We start from the raw sequence: 19,218 nt of genomic DNA, 5'->3' as shown, positions 1-19,218 counted from the left end.
TTCCCATTCTGCCTCCACAAAACCTCCCCAGCTCTACCTTACAGGGCTTGGGTTCATGCTGGGCCTCTAGAGTGATTTTTCTGGGATTTTGATTTGTTTTGTTTTTGTTGTTCATTAAAGTACAGTTATGGGATCAAGGATATTTGGGAGTTGTTGATTTCAATGAAGTTCGTTGGGTTTCTTTACCATAAGACTTCACAGAGCTTTTAGAATCCGAATCTGCGAGTCTTTGAGTGGGGGGTTGTGGTTTACACTTATATTTGAGAACAGACCTGATTTCATGGGACTCGTGTTCTGCAGCCCACACCCTAGACAGCTCTGTTCTGAGTTTGTATCGTATCATTCACTGACCAGGCTTTAAAACATTGTGCCTGTTATGTCTTCAGGTCTCATTTCTTCAATTAAATTAGCATTCTCCTTAGTCTTGAGGACTGTGGCTTATGCTTCTTTGTTCCTCACAAAGCATGGCACACTTTGCCTTATCCACCGCACGCAAGGTGCAATTTAAAAAAAAAACCAAACTCCTACTTATCCACAACTTAGCCGCAAGGTAAGGCAGCCCTTTGCAAGGGTTACAAAGCTGTACTAACCGCCGCTTCTTCAACGTTGGCATCATCCTTGTATGACACTTGAAAATTGACCTGATGCTTTTAAACAAAGTGTTTTCTTTGAGATTTGCAACAATCTGGTGAAGTTTGAAAAGTGCCACTTGACTCACTCACCAAATGAGCAAACTGGGTTCCGGTGGAGCGTGCTAACTTCCGTGGTGGTTTGCTCAGTAAGGGCCAGACGAGGACTGGGATTCCAGCACTTCTGCTTTTCATAATGGACGCTTGCCATGGCAGGAAAGGAGCCCCATGTGAGTGTCCACTTTAAGGGGTTTAGGAAGTTACCCAGGCATACAGCACACAATTAACTACAGCATCGATGTGTGCTAGAGTGTAGGTTATTTGCTCCAGGATACAGTTTTGTGAAAAGGCTTCACACGGCTTTGCATAACTAACAGGTTCATTAGACCAGGTGATGTGAGGGGTTGTTCTTAGGTTTCACAGAGGAACAGAACTGTGCTAATGATAAGCTCTGTGAATTGGGGGAAATTACCTAACTTCACTGATGCCTTCGTACATCAGGTAGAATTCATTACTGTGTATACAAATCAAGAAGTAATTTTGTCCTTGTTGCCATAAAAACATGGTCACATCTCACTGGAATCACCACTTTCATGCTTGCCTTTTAAAGGCACCCAGATGGCTCAGTTGGTGAAGTGACCAACTCTTGGTTTTGGCTCAGGTCACGATCTCAGGGTCATGATCTTAGGGTCATGATATCGAGCCCTGAGTGGGACTCTGTACTTAATGTGGAGTCTGCTTAGGACTTTCTCTCCCTCACCCCTCCAGGCACATGCATGTGTGCAGGCATTCTCTTTCAGATAAATAAATAAGTAAAGTCTTAAAAACAAAAACAAAAAAAAAGGCACCTAGAAAAAGAAGGCTCTTATTCTAAAGAGGAACCAAATTTTCTATTTGAGAAAGAAATTGGAAATTCTGATGACATTCTGGAGGGGAATGGACCACATGGGCTGGGGATGGTGTCCATCGTGCAGGCTTGAAAGTGATGATAAAAATGTGGTAAGCACTGAATTCCGACATGTAAGAGGAGGTGGTGAAGTGAGTACTGTAACTATGGCAAGGAAGTAGTCGCTGAATACAAATTCATGATAAAGAAAGGATACTATTTACAAATGGATTAAGGCTGTAAAAACAAATAATAGGCTATGAAAAATTTTGTATTTATAGTGGTGTCAGTACTTTGAATTACAGGTTTTTATAAACCTTAGTAGCTCACTTTTATCTACTTTATATTTAATTATAATAGTCTTATAAATATTAGTTGTGAGATCATATATATACATATATATGAATTTTAGGTGGGAGGTAAGAAATTGTCCATATTTTCCAGAAATTATTAGCTTTCTTAATTAATAATGCAGAAATAATGTAGTCATTCTGGATAAAAGAAATAGCAATGCTTTATTTTATTTATTTCTTTCGGGCCTTTGCAGCAAGGGTCAAGCATTTATTATTTTATTTTTTTGCGAAGGTCAAGATTTTAACTAGAAATAGGAAAGTATGGACATATGAACCAAAGTTCCATTCATGTCTCTGTCTGTCCATCTGTCTGTCTCTCTATTTTAAGTTTTTAAAATTTTAATTTCAGTTAATGAACACAGTGTAATATTAGTTTCAGGGTATAATATAGTGTTTTAACACTTCCATCCATCACTGGTGCTCAATACAAATGCCCTCCTTCATCCCCATCACCGTCTCCCCCCTTCCCCACCCACCTCCCCTCTGGTGACCAGCAGTGTGTTCTCTGTGGTTAAGAGTCTGTTTCTTGGCTTGTCTCTCTCTTTTTTCTCTCTTTGCTTGTTTGTTTTGTTTCTTAAATTCCACATTTGAGTGAAATCATATGGTATGTCTTTCTCCAACTGACTCATTTTGCTTAGAATTATACTCTCTATAGGTTCTTTCAATATCTTTTAACATTTTTGCCATCCTTGTTTGTGTCAAGCATAAAGATTTGGGTTGAAGAAAATTCGTCTTAGCTTCGGACAGTCCTTTCCACTTGGGGACTCATCATTTTTATTGTTTGTATACTCATTTGCTCATTAGTGGGCATCTTGTTCATTGATAATATTGGGAGGAGAACTTTGAATTGTCTTTTAAAAAGACATATGGATGATGCAGGGTCATAAAGCATCGGACAGGCTGTGTAGCAGAGACGGGCATGCCTGTTGTTCTTGGGTGTGGCTTCTGGTGGTGACAAAGCCCTGGGGTTAGCAAGCGTCAGCCTGCAGCCCACATCAGACCAGCTGCTGATTTTTGTAAATGAAGTTTTTTAGAACACAGCCATGCCTGTCTATTTGTACGTTGTCTGTGGCTGCTTTCTGCACTGTGGTGGCAGAGTGGAGTGGTCATGCCAAGTACCTCAGAGCCCACAAAGACTTTACTACCTGAGCCTTTACAAGAAGTTTGTATCCTCCGGCTTAGAGGATGTGTGCTGGCAAAATACTCTTTCTCCTGTCTAGTATCCAGTTTTCCTTTTTTTTGGTAACAGCTCATGACATTCCTTTAAGGAATCAACCTCCTTTGCTCTCTGCCCATGTTTTTTGATGGGTCTAGTCCTGTTCCAGGCCCAGGATCTGGCCCCCTGGGCATTCAAGGTCAATATGACTCTTCAGGGACGGGAACTTTATTTGCTTTTACAATTCAGGAACTTTGAAAAAAGTATTTTTTGTTAGACAAGAGTTTTTTTTTTTTTTCCCTTGCAGGTTTGCTAAATTTATAGGAGATATAAGTCAATTACCATGTTGAGAGAGGCTGCCTAAGAAAGAAGCTAACCAAAGGAAAGGGAAGTCAAACACTGAAGAGGAAGGATGGACACAGAAATAGACTATACCTGTACACCTATATGTGCATATGTCTATCTCTCGACCGAATTATGTTAACATGGTTTGTTGCCTGGAATCTAGCTGTACTAGCCCACCCACGCCCTGCAAATTAAAACACCACTTTAGGTCAGGATTTTATCTTTTCAAAGTAAAAATCCCAATGAATATGTTGTGTTCTCATCTTGGAGTTGGGGGTAATGTTTGGGGTAAGTCCAGAGAGTGGACTGAAGAAAGAATCTTCCAAAATCCTAACAAAGGAAGCTATAGAAAGAGGTTGAAATGTTACAATCTGGCAGAGGAAAAAGATGTCAAGGTACAGATAAAACGGGTCTATGCTTGTCTGCTGTCCTTGATGCAAAACAGTGGGTGTAGGAATAACGAGCTCATACTGTCCCAGACGGTTGGGTTCATCTCGGAGATTGTGAGACACATGGCAGGGGTAGCAGATGAACTCGAAAGACTGAAGTAAGGTATTAACACAAGGCCCTCCTCCAAAGCATTATGCTACAGGAAAGACTTATATGATTCCATTTATATGATGTGTCCTGAAGAGGCAAATTTATAGACAGAAAGTAGGCTTGTGGTTCCTGGTGCTGGAGAAGGAATGGGGATTAGTGGGCATTAGAGATACTTGGGGCAGGAATGAAAATATTTCCGAACTTATTTATGGTGATGGTTGTGTCACTCAGCAGAGTTAATAAAAGTCATTGAGTCACACATTTGAAATCAGTGAATTTTACAATATGTAATAAGTAAAATATACTTTGATAAAATTGTTTAAGAAAGAGGTACAAACAATAAAAACAAGATGAATGGAAGATAAACAACTTTGCCTAAGACAGAGAATTTTTTTTAAAGATTTTATTTATTTATTTGACAGAGATCACAAATAGGCAGAGAGGCCGGCGTGGGGGGGGAGCAGGCTCCCTGCTGAGCAGAGAGTCTGATGCGGGGCTCAATCCCAGAACCCTGGGATCATGACCTGAGCTGAAGGCAGAGGCTTTAACCCACTGAGCCACTCAGGTGCTAAGACAGATAATTTTATTTAAACATATTGTTCCTACTGAGTTGGTGCACTGTGTTGATAATAATATCATTTATAACCAAATGCAATGTGTATACCTTGGGTGAATTCTAGTGAAGAGAGAAAACCAGCAGTACCAGACATTCTTGGGACAGTTGGACACACTTGAGTATGGATTGGGTATTAGATAGCATGGTGGGGGTGTTTATATTTTTCTGAGGTGTGATAATTATGCCTTATTTTTATGAGAGACTATCCTTATTCTTTTTTTTTTGAAGATTTTATTTATTTATTTGACAGAGAGAGATTTGACAGAGAGGCAGGTAGAGAGAGAGAGAGAGGAGGAAGCAGGCTCCCTGCTGGGCAGAGAGCCCGAACAGGGCTCGATCCCAGGACCCTGAGATCATGACCTGAGCCGAAGGCAGCGGCTTAACCCACTGAGCCACCCAGGCACCCCCGACTATCCTTATTCTTAAGAGAGCATGTTGAACTATTCAGGTAGCAGATCATAATAGTTTAGGAAGTCTGAGCACTGACACTATTTCATTATATCTGATAGCCCACTGATTGTAAGGGGCATCAACATTATTTAGACCAGGGACAGGGAAAGAATGTTGCCAATAAAATGATACAGTGCTTTCACATTAAAACAAAACCAACCAACCAGCCAACCAACCAAAGACAAAATCAACTTCCTGAATAAAAATGAGGTTCTGGAGCCACAAACCAGAAGGTGTATGAGTAACCACCGAGAAGATGCCAACTGTTCTCCTTGTCATCTATCATGAATGAGGTAGGAGAAAGGGAAAGCTGTGAGATCATGGTGGTTTAGGAAGTTTTCATCCCAAATACATCATGTTGATGTAATGTTCGCTTTATATTATGATGCACAGTGAACAATGATTACTTAAGAACCTTGCTTTAAAAGAGGTAGCAAGATGCCACACACATGGCCTGGGTGCTGGGAAAGCTGCAGTCCGCTCCCTGAGACCAATGTGTGTGAACTTGTGACCTGAGGGACGTGCTGGGTGATACATGCTGCTTACACCGTGACCACTGCAATACAGATGTGACTCCCGATTCCTGGAAAATCTCATTCCGATATGGACAACACTGAAGAAAAAAGTGGTCAGACAAGGACAAAGGGGGTCATGCAGCCAAATCTGTTAAGGGCCTGTTCTTATGTTCACTTTTTTGAATCACATAGAATAGGTTCAACAGAGGGCAGTCAATGAATTAGTATATACATCAAAAGAGAGTTGAAAATAAGGGGAGGGGGAGAAAAGTACCAGGAAGCTGTAGAGAGAAAGGATAACAAGGAGGGGGGTGTGTGTGTGTTTGGGTGGGGAAGATGTTAGTGGAAGGGGCGTGGCCTTACCTCTCAGAGATGGGTACATGATGACCATGCCAAGTACCCAAATACACGTGCCTTTACACCTGCATCGCCATTCAAGAAGGGACAGAATGAAAGTGGCTGCAAGCAGTGCTATTAATATATTCTTACCTTGGGAAACTGAACAAAGTAAAAGTAAAACATGTCTTCAGAAAATAAACTCTCAAAGGAGGTTGTTGTTCCCCCTCCTACTACCTATCAAAACTATACTTGAGTAAGTACTTCTATAATTACATGTACACTGGCTATTATGCTAACAGATCATAAACCATGTAGGAACAGAAGGTTCTGTCTCCTGCGTGCACATGTTCTTAGCACTGGTGCTCTGCTTCTCAGACCATTCATGTTTTTTCAACAATTTCTTAATGAATGAATGAAATGCAATTTCTAGCAGGTTAAAATGTTTCAGAAAAATAAAAGCGCCATAAAACATTGAGATGTAAGCATGTCAGAGGTCTTAGAAAGCAGTAGAGAAGTTAAAACAGTGAATAATTATTTCTTGAAAGAGCACACGAGCCTGTCTGCAGGATGGACAGAGGAATGAGTTGGGTGCCGGGAAGGTCCAGGATCATGTCTAAGTCATTTCACTGGAGGACGCTTTACTCCTCCTCATCCCCAAGACGCACTCCTATAAACACTGACCATCCACCTCTAGATAACCACCTCTTTCCCAGAGATTTGGAATGTTATTGTGTTGATTGACCAGAAGCAATGGTGATGACTTGGGGTGGGTGGGAGGTGGCAGCAGGTTGGAGGGTGGGGCAGGAGGCAGAAGGCAGCCTGAGGAAAGACATGTCCGGAGAATGCAGAGAGAAGGATGGGGTGACCACTGAGGAAGGGCCAGGCGTGGTTGGCGATGGTCAGGCCAGATGCAATCACGGACAGCCAGTTTGCCATGGTACATTTCTGAAAATGAGGGTTGGCATTTGGAGGGCTTGGGGCAGGGGAGAAATTTAGAAAGAGGATTGTTTTGGTAATGCAGAAAATGGCTAAGAATGGAAGCAGATATTCTTTTTATGAAGAAGGGATTTTGACACTGGCAACAGCAACAGAAAGGGCAGTGTGGGTGGATATTAAAGTAGCATGGACAGAACTGTGTGATATATTGGGTATGAGGGTTGAAGGAGAGATCAGGATCTGAGATAATTCTTGGCATTTTTGAGTGCATGGATTTTTGAGAATCATGTAAAATGTTGACTTGGAAAATGCTGTCAGCTCATGAACACACAAAGCTTTGCTGAGAGATTTGAGGAAGAGTGCAAAGATCTGTACCCCACTCAAGCAGGTTCTTGCTCTGTTCCCCAGGTGCCCTCAAATTTAATTGCAGTTAAGAACCCCTGGTTTAATGCGGATACCCAAGGTGAGGCTGCTTTGGCTTGCTGCACAATGGAACCATCCCCTAGCTTAGGAAACAAACAAAAGTGAAGTTTTGAGGGAAAGATGCAGGCATCAGTTAAGGAAATGTTGGAACCTAATAGATACTACTCCTAATGTAGCTAAGATACAGGGTGTAAGCCAGGAGGAATGTATTTCTGGCATAATCACTTAACAGGTGTTATTTAAACATCAGGAACAAACAAGGGAGTCTGGGAAGTGTGCCAAGAGAAAAGAAAAGACAAAGGATAGAATCTTAGAGATCACAAGGAGAGAATTCCTTAAAATGCATTAAGAACCACACAGGCAGTTAAAGAGAATTAGGAATCCATGTTACTTAGAGAATTTTGAGAAGGAGGAGGTGACCACTTCTGACCCGCAGAGAGGCCCACAGGTAGAGAAGTGCATAGTCCATCAGGTCTGGTGCTGGCTACGAGGTTGTTTCTGAGGGCAGCTGAGAAATGGCGCATGTGAAGAGAGATAGAGTCATTGTGGGTGGTTACGAAGGTAAATTAAAGATGCTCAAATATGGTCCACTGCTGCTTGCAACCCACCCAGGCCTTGAAAGACCAGCACGTGTCCCCACTGTAGATGGACCGCTAGGCTGCTTGGACTCCTGAGCTGACCCAGATGACGGTGCCCAAGATGAAGAGCGAGGCTGCCGTACATTGCACAAGACGTCCTGCTGCTGTGCACCTGCCAGCAGAGCAGGAATCTGCCTCATTAGCGCCAGCACCACGAGGTTCTGGGACAAGGGGGGCACTGTTTACAACACCATACTGCAGTCTTTCTTCATTTTTTTCCTCTCATAAATAATACAGATGAATGTTTTAGCCACATAGTCAAAATGGTAAAAACGTCCCCATCAAGTGGAATGAATTCTGAAACTTTTTGTCTTACTCCGTGTGTCTACAATGTAGACCAAACGGAAAAAGAGGGAAGAGCTAAAATTGTTAGTTTTTTATATTAATTTGCCTTACCTAATAGCTCAGATTATTTTCAAATATCTGAAGAAATGGGTATGAGAAAAATTCTTCAAATATGTTTCAGGAGTAAATAATACGTTACTTTTACGATGGATATACTTGGTGCTAGCTTTAAAAACTCCAGTTTTGAGTAATGCATTTGGATTTCTGCCCGATCAGACATCAAGACTCCTACTGTTATTTATTTCTCCATGTTTCTGAACATTGATGCATTTCACATCCTCCATTAATTCAGAATTTCAGAACACCAGGGCATAATTGTTTATTCCTCAGCTCTTTTCCCAGGAAGTGTGTTTATCCTTAGTAATTAATTAATTAATTGCATCCACCGGGATTACTGTGTGCCTAGGTACTAGAGAAACAAAGGACAAGGGAAACATGGATTCTGTCCACATGTGGTTTACCAATAATTTTACCAAAAAGCACCAGGGTGGCCCGTTTAATAGAAGAAAGTACAGTGTATGGTGGAGAGAGGTCTTCTCTGGTCTTGGACATTTGAGGTGAGCCTTCATGAGGAAGCACCTTTGATACTTGTCCTTGAAGGAGAAGCAGGACTTGACCAGAGGAAAGGGGGATGGAGATGGACATTGGCACACACAGAGGATCTTGGCACATTTAGGGAACAAAAGGAGACAAGTGTCAGGGGCTTAGAAACATCATGGATACTCCATGGAATGATGTTGAAGGAGACACTCGAGACACACACACTCAAGACTTCGACATGGAGAATGCAGCAGGATGTCTGGGGAGGACATTGTCAAACTTGCCTTCCATAACCCTTCTGGCTGCCAAACGGAGAAGAGATTGTGGATAGCAGGAGTGGCCTCAGAACATCATTTCGGGACTACAGCAGTGATCTGGTTGAGGTAATTAGGAGGTGGAACACAGCGGCGTGTGGGGCTGTGAGGAGCTGACAGGTCTGAGGGGCACTATGCTAAGTGAGTGTTGGTACTGGCCAGCTGGTTCTGGCCTTAGTGCCAGGTTGGACTGTGGGTTCCTCTTCCAGGGGGAAGAGCTAAGCCTGGGGGCAACATGGCTTGTGAGAGCATAAGTGAGAGATAATGTTAATTCAAACAGCTTCGGTCTTTAGCACAAAGCAACAGTATTATTTTATGCAATTACCAGTGACAACTGAGCTTATGAGATCATTTCTTTGATGACATTTTGAATGGCTTCAGGCTGCATTTACATGGGGGGGGGGGATGCTTCCAACTGCATGGCTTTTTAATACATATTTAAGCCATAAGACATAAGAGGGTCATTTTCTTCTTTAGTTCTGTTTGCTTTATGGCATGAGATGACCCGAAATGAAAGCAGCAGCACATAATTTCCGCGATGATAGATCATCGCCCTTGGACGGCTGACCTGTGCCAAGGCGCACTTGGCGACTCCGCACCGTGATGTCATGACCATGACGTCAGGGAGACCCTCCCCTCCAGAACTCGTTCACAAACGCCCACCTGTTCCCAGCGCTTCTCCGCACAGAGTATCACAGGCGGGTATTCTGGGGCTGGGGTCGCGGCAGGAGGCGGCAGGAAGTCATGGGTGATGGGCTCAGGGCTTTTCTTCAAACCCAGGGAACAAGCTAACATCAGAGAAGAACCCCCTGGAAGAACAATCTCGAGGTTGTCAGGATTAGCGAAAACAGAATCTAAAACTCCCCCATCTAAACTGGGAATGTTCATATCTTTAGGGATAACTAAGACGTCCTGCAAGACCCAGAAAGGCCTTGAGAGACGGGAGGGCGGTGCGGGGCGGTGGGGCAGGACCTGAGCCGCTCACGTGGGGCTGCGGGGGCGGGGCGCGAGGGCAGGCGGGGCGCAGCGCGGTGCAGCGCGGGGCACCTGCCGCAGCTGCCCGGGGACGGAGCCTCACGTTAGAGTGTACTGGCTTATGTGTGAATTATTTGGAAATTTCTGAAAGGTAACTCTCAGTCGATTTAAATAATAAAGAAATGTTATGTCCTAAATATTGGTGCGGACTCTCTCTATTGAGTAAATATCACTGTACCATTCTGCTCCCCTGTGTGAAAAAAAATCCGGTTTTGGATGCGCAGCAGCTGGCTTTAATCCAATTAACAAAAGATGTATGAGATGCTGGCTGGCAAAGAAAAAATGTCCGCAGTGCCTGCTAATTATTGTGCCTTTACTTCTTTCAAAATTGGGCACTGATTGCCAATTCTCAAGATAGTGTGGTGCTTTAGTGCCATTATCCACTTGTGTCTCCTCTGTAAAACCTAAATATCTCATCCTTTCCTACTAAAGAAAACACTTTTCCTTTTCTTTACCAGATCAATAAAAATTAATACTATTATTATTTTTAGAAAATATCTGAAGTTGAAATATGTTCTCTAATGCTGCCTGTCTAAAGCTTCAACTATTTCAAAAATAATGTTTATTATCTTTCAGAAAGAGAAAAATACATTGTTTCTGCTTGGCATATCCAGAGAAACAGCTTAGACTGGGTTCTAAGGTGTGTTGTTTTTTGAGTTTCCTGGGAAAAAAGAGATTTGAAATGCAATAATGATAAAATAATGCAGGGCTATGACTCACTGGTATCAATTGGGGAATGCTTTTTTATCTGGAGGCTAGTGGAGAAAAAATAATTGTATAAGAAAGCAATTAAGATAGTGCAGGGCATATCCATAAGCAGAATTCTTCCAGACCAGCGCCTTAGCCACTTGAAAACTATTTCGTCTGACCTGCATTTTCCTCCGTATGCTTCTGACAGCATATCTCTTGTCTGGATCACACGTATTTGAGAGACCCCAACATGTTGTTTCTTAACCTTAAGTAGTTACTTACTTCATCTAGCCAGTTCAGTTAGTCTTTTATATATATACTTTTATGTATATATATTTATATATATAATATATGTATATTTTATATATATACTTTATATATATGTATATTTTATATATATACTTATATATATGTATATTTTATATATATGACATATTTACATCATATATATATATAATTTTTTAAGTGGTAAGTCTCTGGCATTGAAATTTATGTTTACATACAAAAAATTCAGATACGTTCAAGATCATGAAGTTTCATTAGGAGAAACGGCATTGGCTTCTTCCAGTGAAAATATTTTGTACGGTTCAATGATTTCTAAAGCTCTCTCAAAATCTTTAAGTGTGCACATACAGTCACACCCTTTAGAAATACATTTTAGGCTATTATTTACCTTCAGGGAATAGGGCTGGCTGGCCCAGTATCTGTGACAATCGTCATGCCAGCTGCATCTGGCAGTGCATTGTAGTGATTGCCTGCCTCCTTCTGTCCATCTGCTGGTCCACAGCTTCCTTGGGAGCATCCCTATTATGATGGGAAACCAGCCCCTGTGTGTGGTGCAGGGAGAGACCACAGAAAGGGGAAGGCCACTCCAGAGGAAGGTAGCAGCTTTCATAAGCAAGAGAATTTACACACAGAGGCTTGTCTTGGGAGGACACAAGATCCATAGATCTTCCCGCCCACCCACCAGATCTTAAAAGTTTATATCGAGGCCTTAAAAGTTTATATGGTAGCCATGCCTACCACCCAGATGGTCTCCACATCACATCACCGTCTCAAGGCTCTATCTTTGGGCAGTTCCCGGGAGTGGGGAAGGCAAGCAGACTGCACATTTCAAAGACTGGGGAGGAGGTGAGGAGCCCCAGGTTGTTGGGGTCCAACTCATGGACCAGCCAGTGGTTACATCCTCTCCATAACCTCCTCCAACACCACCATCCATTTATTGTATGTTTTCAGCAAATATTATTGAAGGTTTTCTATGCACAGATATATTTTTAACCTGCAAACTCAAACCAAACTTTATTTTCCATGATTGAGTCAAATAGTGTTGGCTTTCTTCCTGCTTCATGCCACAGACAGAACATTTTGTTACTTTCTTGGCGCAAAGAAAAATAAAACAGGACTCTTGCAGTTTGGTGGGAAGACTAACATATAAACTGACAATTTTAATGCAGCTTAACTACTGGAAATGTTGGGAAATTCTCAAATCAGCAGCATAGGAACTTGAGAAGGCCTTACTCTGCCCATTGTCCTTTCCAAAAAATAATTGAAAGAAATGAGCCTTTGTTCCCCAGGGAAAAATTAAGTATGCTTGTAGGGCATACTCATTTATTATATTTCTAGATCCAGGGGTTGGGGCATTTTGTATACATCAAATATGAAGATGGCAGTGAATTGAGGGTTTCAACTGAAGTTTTAGATTACTATTATTATGAAAGAAAATAATAACAAAATAGAAAAGCACTATGGATTCAGAAAGAGACTTAACATTTACCCTGAGAAATTCAGACTGTATGAAATTTATTTATAATGGCTTATTCATGGCAATTGGCATTTCCAGACAGTCATTTTAATTGGGGATGCACAGTGTCAGGAAATAAAACTGTCAGTCTGGCCATCATACGAGAACAAGACATTCACAGATATGCCTGAAGCAAAGAAATTATATCCTTGAAGCAAAAATATAAAACTTTGAAATATATTCAATATTAGAAAACACGCTATAAAAGAAAGTGACATACTTCAGGCAGCATATTGTAACAGATCACTGTTAACATGCACAAGAACATCTTTTTAAGGATAAACATATGTTATTTTTCCAAGGAAAAGCATCTGATCTCTTCCACTTTCTCGACAATCCTGCCATCGCAGAGGACTTTGGGGAGGGTGGTATGTAAGTTGGTCATGAGATCACCATTCCCTTCCAAGACTTTATTCTTTCATTATTTTGTTATAAATATTTATGGGGAAACACACTGATTGTGCTTCATAAAACAGTAGTAGTTACTGCCACAAAGTCAGTGTTGCTGATTTTAAGTGTTCATTAGTATTGCTGGCCTAGAGTAAGGCTCTGTTCCTCTGGCTGCAAAAATTACCCAAGTTTGGAAGTATTGTGGAAACTACATTCACATAGGAAAGTCACCTAAAAGAATCATGCCTGAAGTTGACAATGCACGTAACACACTTGTCATGATTTTTTCCCACTTGTTTCTGTATCAGGTACACTCCCAAGGAGAGAAACATAACCGTTATCTTGTATTTTCTACTGCAAGAAAACTTTAATTAGGTATAAATGAGTTTGATCAATGAATAATTAACTTCTATTAAAGTTTAAGGAGATTGCCTGACCTGGCCACTCTTTTCTGAATTTAATCTGGAATAGGTTGGATAATTAGTGTTAAAGGAATTGATGCCCAAGGCTGTCCTTCTCAGTCTCCCCACTGAACGGAGTTGAATCAGCCAAAAAGTTCATTTTAGAGTCAACTTCTCAGGGCTTAACAGACCATAGTGTCCATTCTACTATGAAACATGATCTATTAAGAGGCTGACTCTGCTGTTTGCACTGGGAGCCACCAACTTTAGGGAGATATGGCGATCCGTGCGGAGCCTTTCCGAACACACATTACTCCATGCTTCTTGGATCCAAATTTTTAGAGTGAACTTGCGAGTTTCACTAAGCAATCATTCATACATTTGTTCAACTACTCGTTTGCCTTTTATTTCATACCTACGATGGGTTGGCAGTGTGCTGGTTGCTAAGGATAAAAGTTTAAACCAAACTCAATTCCAGGTCATGGAGAACTTAAAACGAGGGGGTCAGAAAAATACATGAACAGTTTAAATGCAATGTGACACATTCTGTATTAGAGGTTCACAAAGTGCTGAGGCACACAGAACATGCAAGATTTGAATGGACCTGATGAATAGTAACGAACAAGCCAAGCCTTCGTGAGCATCTTCCCCGGCAATACTCGACTGAATGGAAGAAAACATGGGAGCGAGGGTGGGGTGTGCAGGGCTGTGCCGTGAGTGGATGTGGGTGAGACTTTGAGCTGGAGGTAGAGGGTATGGATGCAGGTCTCAGAAAGCTGGGTTGCTCACCTGCATTTTGATCTTTTGTTCTCAGTTATCAGAGTTAATTTTAAAAATTCAGTAATTACAGTGTACAAGGTGATATAGAGGGTAAGGTGAAAATGAAAGAAGACCTGGGCCCTTCTCCCTCTGTGACAGTGTGGAGCTGACCGTTAAGAGCACAAACACTCTGTTTCGGAGAAACTGAAGTACAGAAGCGCTGACCTTTGTTATGAATTATGTTGAGATTCTACTGGGATTCACAGGAAAATAGGAATTCTAAACACATAGTGCTAGTTACATAAGTTTGATGCAGGACAATGATTCCTGTTTTAACGTTTATGCTCCTGATCTTCTTATTCATTATACTGAATCAATGAGTTACTTTGGGGAGTGTCAGGAATGCTCTGTCATTAATTAGTGGAGCTACCATTCTTTTGGAAACTTCAAAGCCTCATATTATCTCTCTTACCAATTGTCACAACCATCTTGGGCAGAAACTGTTCTGACTTTCCAGGTGGAGAAAGTAGGTCAGGGATGGAGGGAGGGGACACGTGGGGAACTGTCAGAACCAGGTAAGGAGGTCCTGGCTGGACGTGTGTCCTGGATTCCAAGTCTCTACCTTCCTGCAAGTGTGGAGGAACCACTAGTTACTGAGTCTTTGCTGCTGCAGAAGGAAGTCTAACCTTAAGATTTGTTGTAAAGGGAAGCATGTTGAGGACCATTGGTTGAAAAACTCTGGAGCAAACTACTTTTGTGAAGAGTGCTGTTTTATGAAAGCCACTTCAGTCAACAGCATCTTTGAGATTTATGGAGCTTGATTGACAATAGAAATTTAATGAAATACAGGAATATTTTTTTTTCTAAGAGAGTGAGGGAGCATGAGTGAGGGGGAGGGACAGAGGGAGAGGGATACAGAGAATCTCAACCAGACTCCCTGTTAAGCACAGAACCTGACCTGGGGTTCCCTCCTCCCTCCCTGAGATTATGACGTGAGCCAAAATCAAGAGGTAAATGCTTAACCAACTGTGCCACCCAGGTGCCCCAGGAAATCTTAATATTGGTCAATTATTGATTCATCTTTTGGTAAATAACACTAAAGTTGACCCTTGAACAATGTGGGGGTTGGGTGCTGACTCCCCACACAGTTGAAAATCTGTGTATGACCTTGACTCCCCCAAAAGTTAGCTACTAAGATCTTACTTTGGACCAAAAGCCTTGCTGAGAGACTAAAAAGTCACTTCCCAGAAATTTTGTAAATGTATTACATACTGCATTATTAAAATAAAGTAGGCTAGAGGAGAGAAAATGTTATTAATGAAATCAGAAGGAAGAGAAAATCTATTTACAGTACTGTACTGTGTTTATTTTTGTATAAGTGGACACACACAGTTCAAACCTGAACTGTTCAAGGGTCAACCATATATTGGATTCTTTCCCTTTTTTAAAACCCTTCTGAAAATGGAAGAAAAATAATTGTAATGTGTCAGTGGCAGAGGGTAGGGATATGGGAACATAGAAACACTGACACACCTTGGAAAATCCCCATGTGAACAAAAGACTACTATGTAGGCTATGTTTGAAATAATCCTTGAAATGAACAAGGGGAAGAAATAAAATTGAAATAGAACAAAATCACAAAATGTAGAAAGATCTCTGCAAGTGAAAGTTGGGGCAGCTTGAGTAGGAATTTCCTTAATTCCATATCATCTTTTCAGCAATCATGAAGTTGCAGCCATCAGGTAAAGACTTAAAATTAAAAGTGTGGGATCTGAAAGGGGCGTTTCCTGAGGCTCCGAGGGGCAGGGCTTCTGGGACTCTGGAAGCCTTGGGATGTTGGCCCCATGAGACCTTGGGGACCAACCACAGGGCTGTGGTAAGCCTGTCTCTGTGATATGTGTGGCATTCTCTTCTTTATTTTTTTTAAATTAAAATACAGTTCATCTTTTCTGATGGCTGAGTAATATTCCATTGTATACATGTAACACATATATCTTCTTTACTTATTTGTCTTTTGAAGGACATCTCGGTTCCGGATGGACCTGGAGGGGATTATGCCAAGTGAAATAAGCCAAGGAGAGAAAGACAATTCCCATATGGTTTTGCTCTTATGTGGAACATAAGAGATAAAGCAGAGGACCGTAGGGGAAGAGAGGGAAACTGAATGGGAAGAAATCAGAGAAGGAGACAAACCATGAGATTCTATGAACCTCGGGAAACACACTGAGGGTTTCAGAGGGGAGGGAGGTGGGGAATGGGGTAACCGGGGGTTGGGCATTAGGAGGGCCACGTATTGAGATGAGCACTGGGTATTAAATGCAACAAATGAGTTGTTGAACATTACAACAAAAACTAATGATGCACTATATGCTGGCTAATTGAACATAATGAAAAATTTTAAAAAATTAAAAAATATATAGACAAAAATTTGAAGTACAGTTAACAGGTGATGTGACATGAGCTTCAGGTGTACAACATAGTGATTCCACAACAGTGTCCATTATGCTGTGCTCACACCTGGAGTCACCACCTGTCACCAAACAACACCATTAAAATACCTTTCAACTATGTTCCTTGTGCGTGCCTTTTATTTTATTTGTGACTTACTCACTCTGTAACTGGAAACCTGTGCCTCCCACTCCCCTTCACCCATTTGTCCATTCCCTCCCTGTCTGTGGCCTACTTTTAAAGGAAATTTTGCACAAGGTGGGGCATGTGGGAGATGATGCAGGGCAAACCTTCACCAGCAGTAGAGGCAGCAGAATGAAGGGAAACCCACTGGAAGTGACAAAGGCAGGGACTCATTTGCAAAGAGCTACAGAGACCATGAGAGACGCCTCCTGTGAGGACAGGACTTCCTTGCCAACAGCTGTCAGCTACAAACCTGCACGTGTCCACACTGGAACCCTCTTCTGACTGTGGTGAATGTGGGAAATTATTTAGCTGCTGCTCTCGCCCTCTTCAGCAGCAGACAGTTCACACTGGAGAAAAGCCCTATGAGTCTGACAAATGGGAGAGGTTCTTGAAACAGCTCATTAAATGTCAGAGTTCAGTCTGGGAATGTCTTTCTAAGTGTAGAAATGTGGGAGAACCTTCAGCTCTGGCTCCCGCCTCCCTTGCCATGGAAAGCTTACACCAGGTGAAGCCCTTGTGAGCACAGTGAACGTAGGAGAGCATTCAGCCAGAGGTCTCATCTGATTAGCACTAGAAGATTAACAACCTAGACAGGGTATTTGTTGGGACAGAAGATGTGGGAAAACCCTCACACAGAAACCTAAACTCTTTCAAAACCAGGAAGTTCCCACTGGAGAGAGGGTATAGCGTTACAGAGAAGCTGCTCTCTTTTTTCTTAACATAATAGTTCGTGACACAGAGAAGCTCTGAGCGTAGCCCTTGTGATGCGGCTAGATGTCCCACGCCATTCACCCAATTTCTTCATGAGCGAAGAGCACCCACAAATACAGGTTATGTCAGAAGCTTTCTGGAGTGTGTTGCATTTGTGGTCTGCTCATGGGGTTGACCAGTTTTGTCATTAAATGGTTCTTGTGGCTGAAGTCATCTTAGCACTCCCAGCTGGCAGGTCTCCATTGTTTACACCAGTCAGCTCAATATCATGGTCCCTTGAGGGAATCAAGAGTAACCAGAGCTCGCAAAGAAGAAGTCAAACTATCACTCTTCGCAGATGATATGATACTATATGTGGAAAACCCAAAAGATTCCACTCCAAAACTGCTAGAACTTGTACAGGAATTCAGTAAAGTGTCAGGATATAAAATCAATGCACAGAAATCAGTTGCATTTCTCTACACCAACAACAAGACAGAAGAAAGAGAAATTAAGGAGTCCATCCCATTTACAATTGCACCCAAAACTATAAGATACCTAGGAATAAACCTAACCAAAGAGACTAAGAATCTATACTCAGAAAACTATAAAGTACTCATGAAAGAAATTGAGGAAGACACAAAGAAATGGAAAAATGTTCCATGCTCCTGGATTGGAAGAATAAATATTGTGAAAATGTCTATGCTACCTAAAGCAATCTACACATTTAATGCAATTCCTATCAAAGTACCATCCATTTTTTTCAAAGAAATGGAACAAATAATCCTAAAATTTATATGGAACCAGAAAAGACCTCGAATAGCCAAAGGAATATTGAAAAAGAAAGCCAAAGTTGGTGGCATCACAATTCCGGACTTCAAGCTCTATTACAAAGCTGTCATCATCAAGACAGCATGGCACTGGCACAAAAACAGACACATAGATCAATGGAACAGAATAGAGAGCCCAGAAATGGACCCTCAACTCTATGGTCAACTCATCTTCGACAAAGCAGGAAAGAATGTCCAGTGGAAAAAAGACAGCCTCTTCAATAAATGGTGTTGGGAAAATTGGACAGCCACATGCAGAAAAATGAAATTGGATCATTTCCTTAAACCACACACGAAAATAGACTCAAAATGGATGAAGGATCTCAATGTGAGAAAGGAATCCATCAAAATCCTCGAGGAGAACACAGGCAGCAACCTCTTCGACCTCAGCCGCAGCAACATCTTCCTAGGAACATCACTAAAGGCAAGGGAAGCAAGGGCAAAAATGAACTTTTGGGATTTTATCGAGATCAAAAGCTTTTGCACAGCAAAGGAAACAGTGAACAAAACCAAAAGACAACTGACAGAATGGGAGAAGATATTTGCAAATGACATATCAGATAAAGGGCTAGTGTCCAAAATCTATAAAGAACTTAGCAAACTCAACACCCAAAGAACAAAGAATCCAATCAAGAAATGGGCAGAGGACATGAACAGACATTTCTGCAAAGAAGATATCCAGATGGCCAACAGACACATGAAAAAGTGCTCCATATCACTCGGCATCAGGGAAATACAAATCAAAACCACCATGAGATATCACCTCACACCAGTCAGAATGGCTAAAATTAACAAGTCAGGAAATGACAGATGCTGGCGAGGATGCGGAGAAAGGGGAACACTCCTACGCTGTTGGTGGGAATGCAAGCTGGTGCAACCACTCTGGAAAACAGCATGGAGGTTCCTCAAAATGTTGAAAATAGAACTACCCTATGACCCTGCAATTGCACTGCTGGGTATTTA

The sequence above is a fragment of the Lutra lutra genome, chromosome 6, assembly GCF_902655055.1.
Source record: "Lutra lutra chromosome 6, mLutLut1.2, whole genome shotgun sequence".
Taxonomy (NCBI): Eukaryota; Metazoa; Chordata; class Mammalia; order Carnivora; family Mustelidae; genus Lutra; species Lutra lutra.
This window is presented reverse-complemented; position numbering follows the sequence as displayed.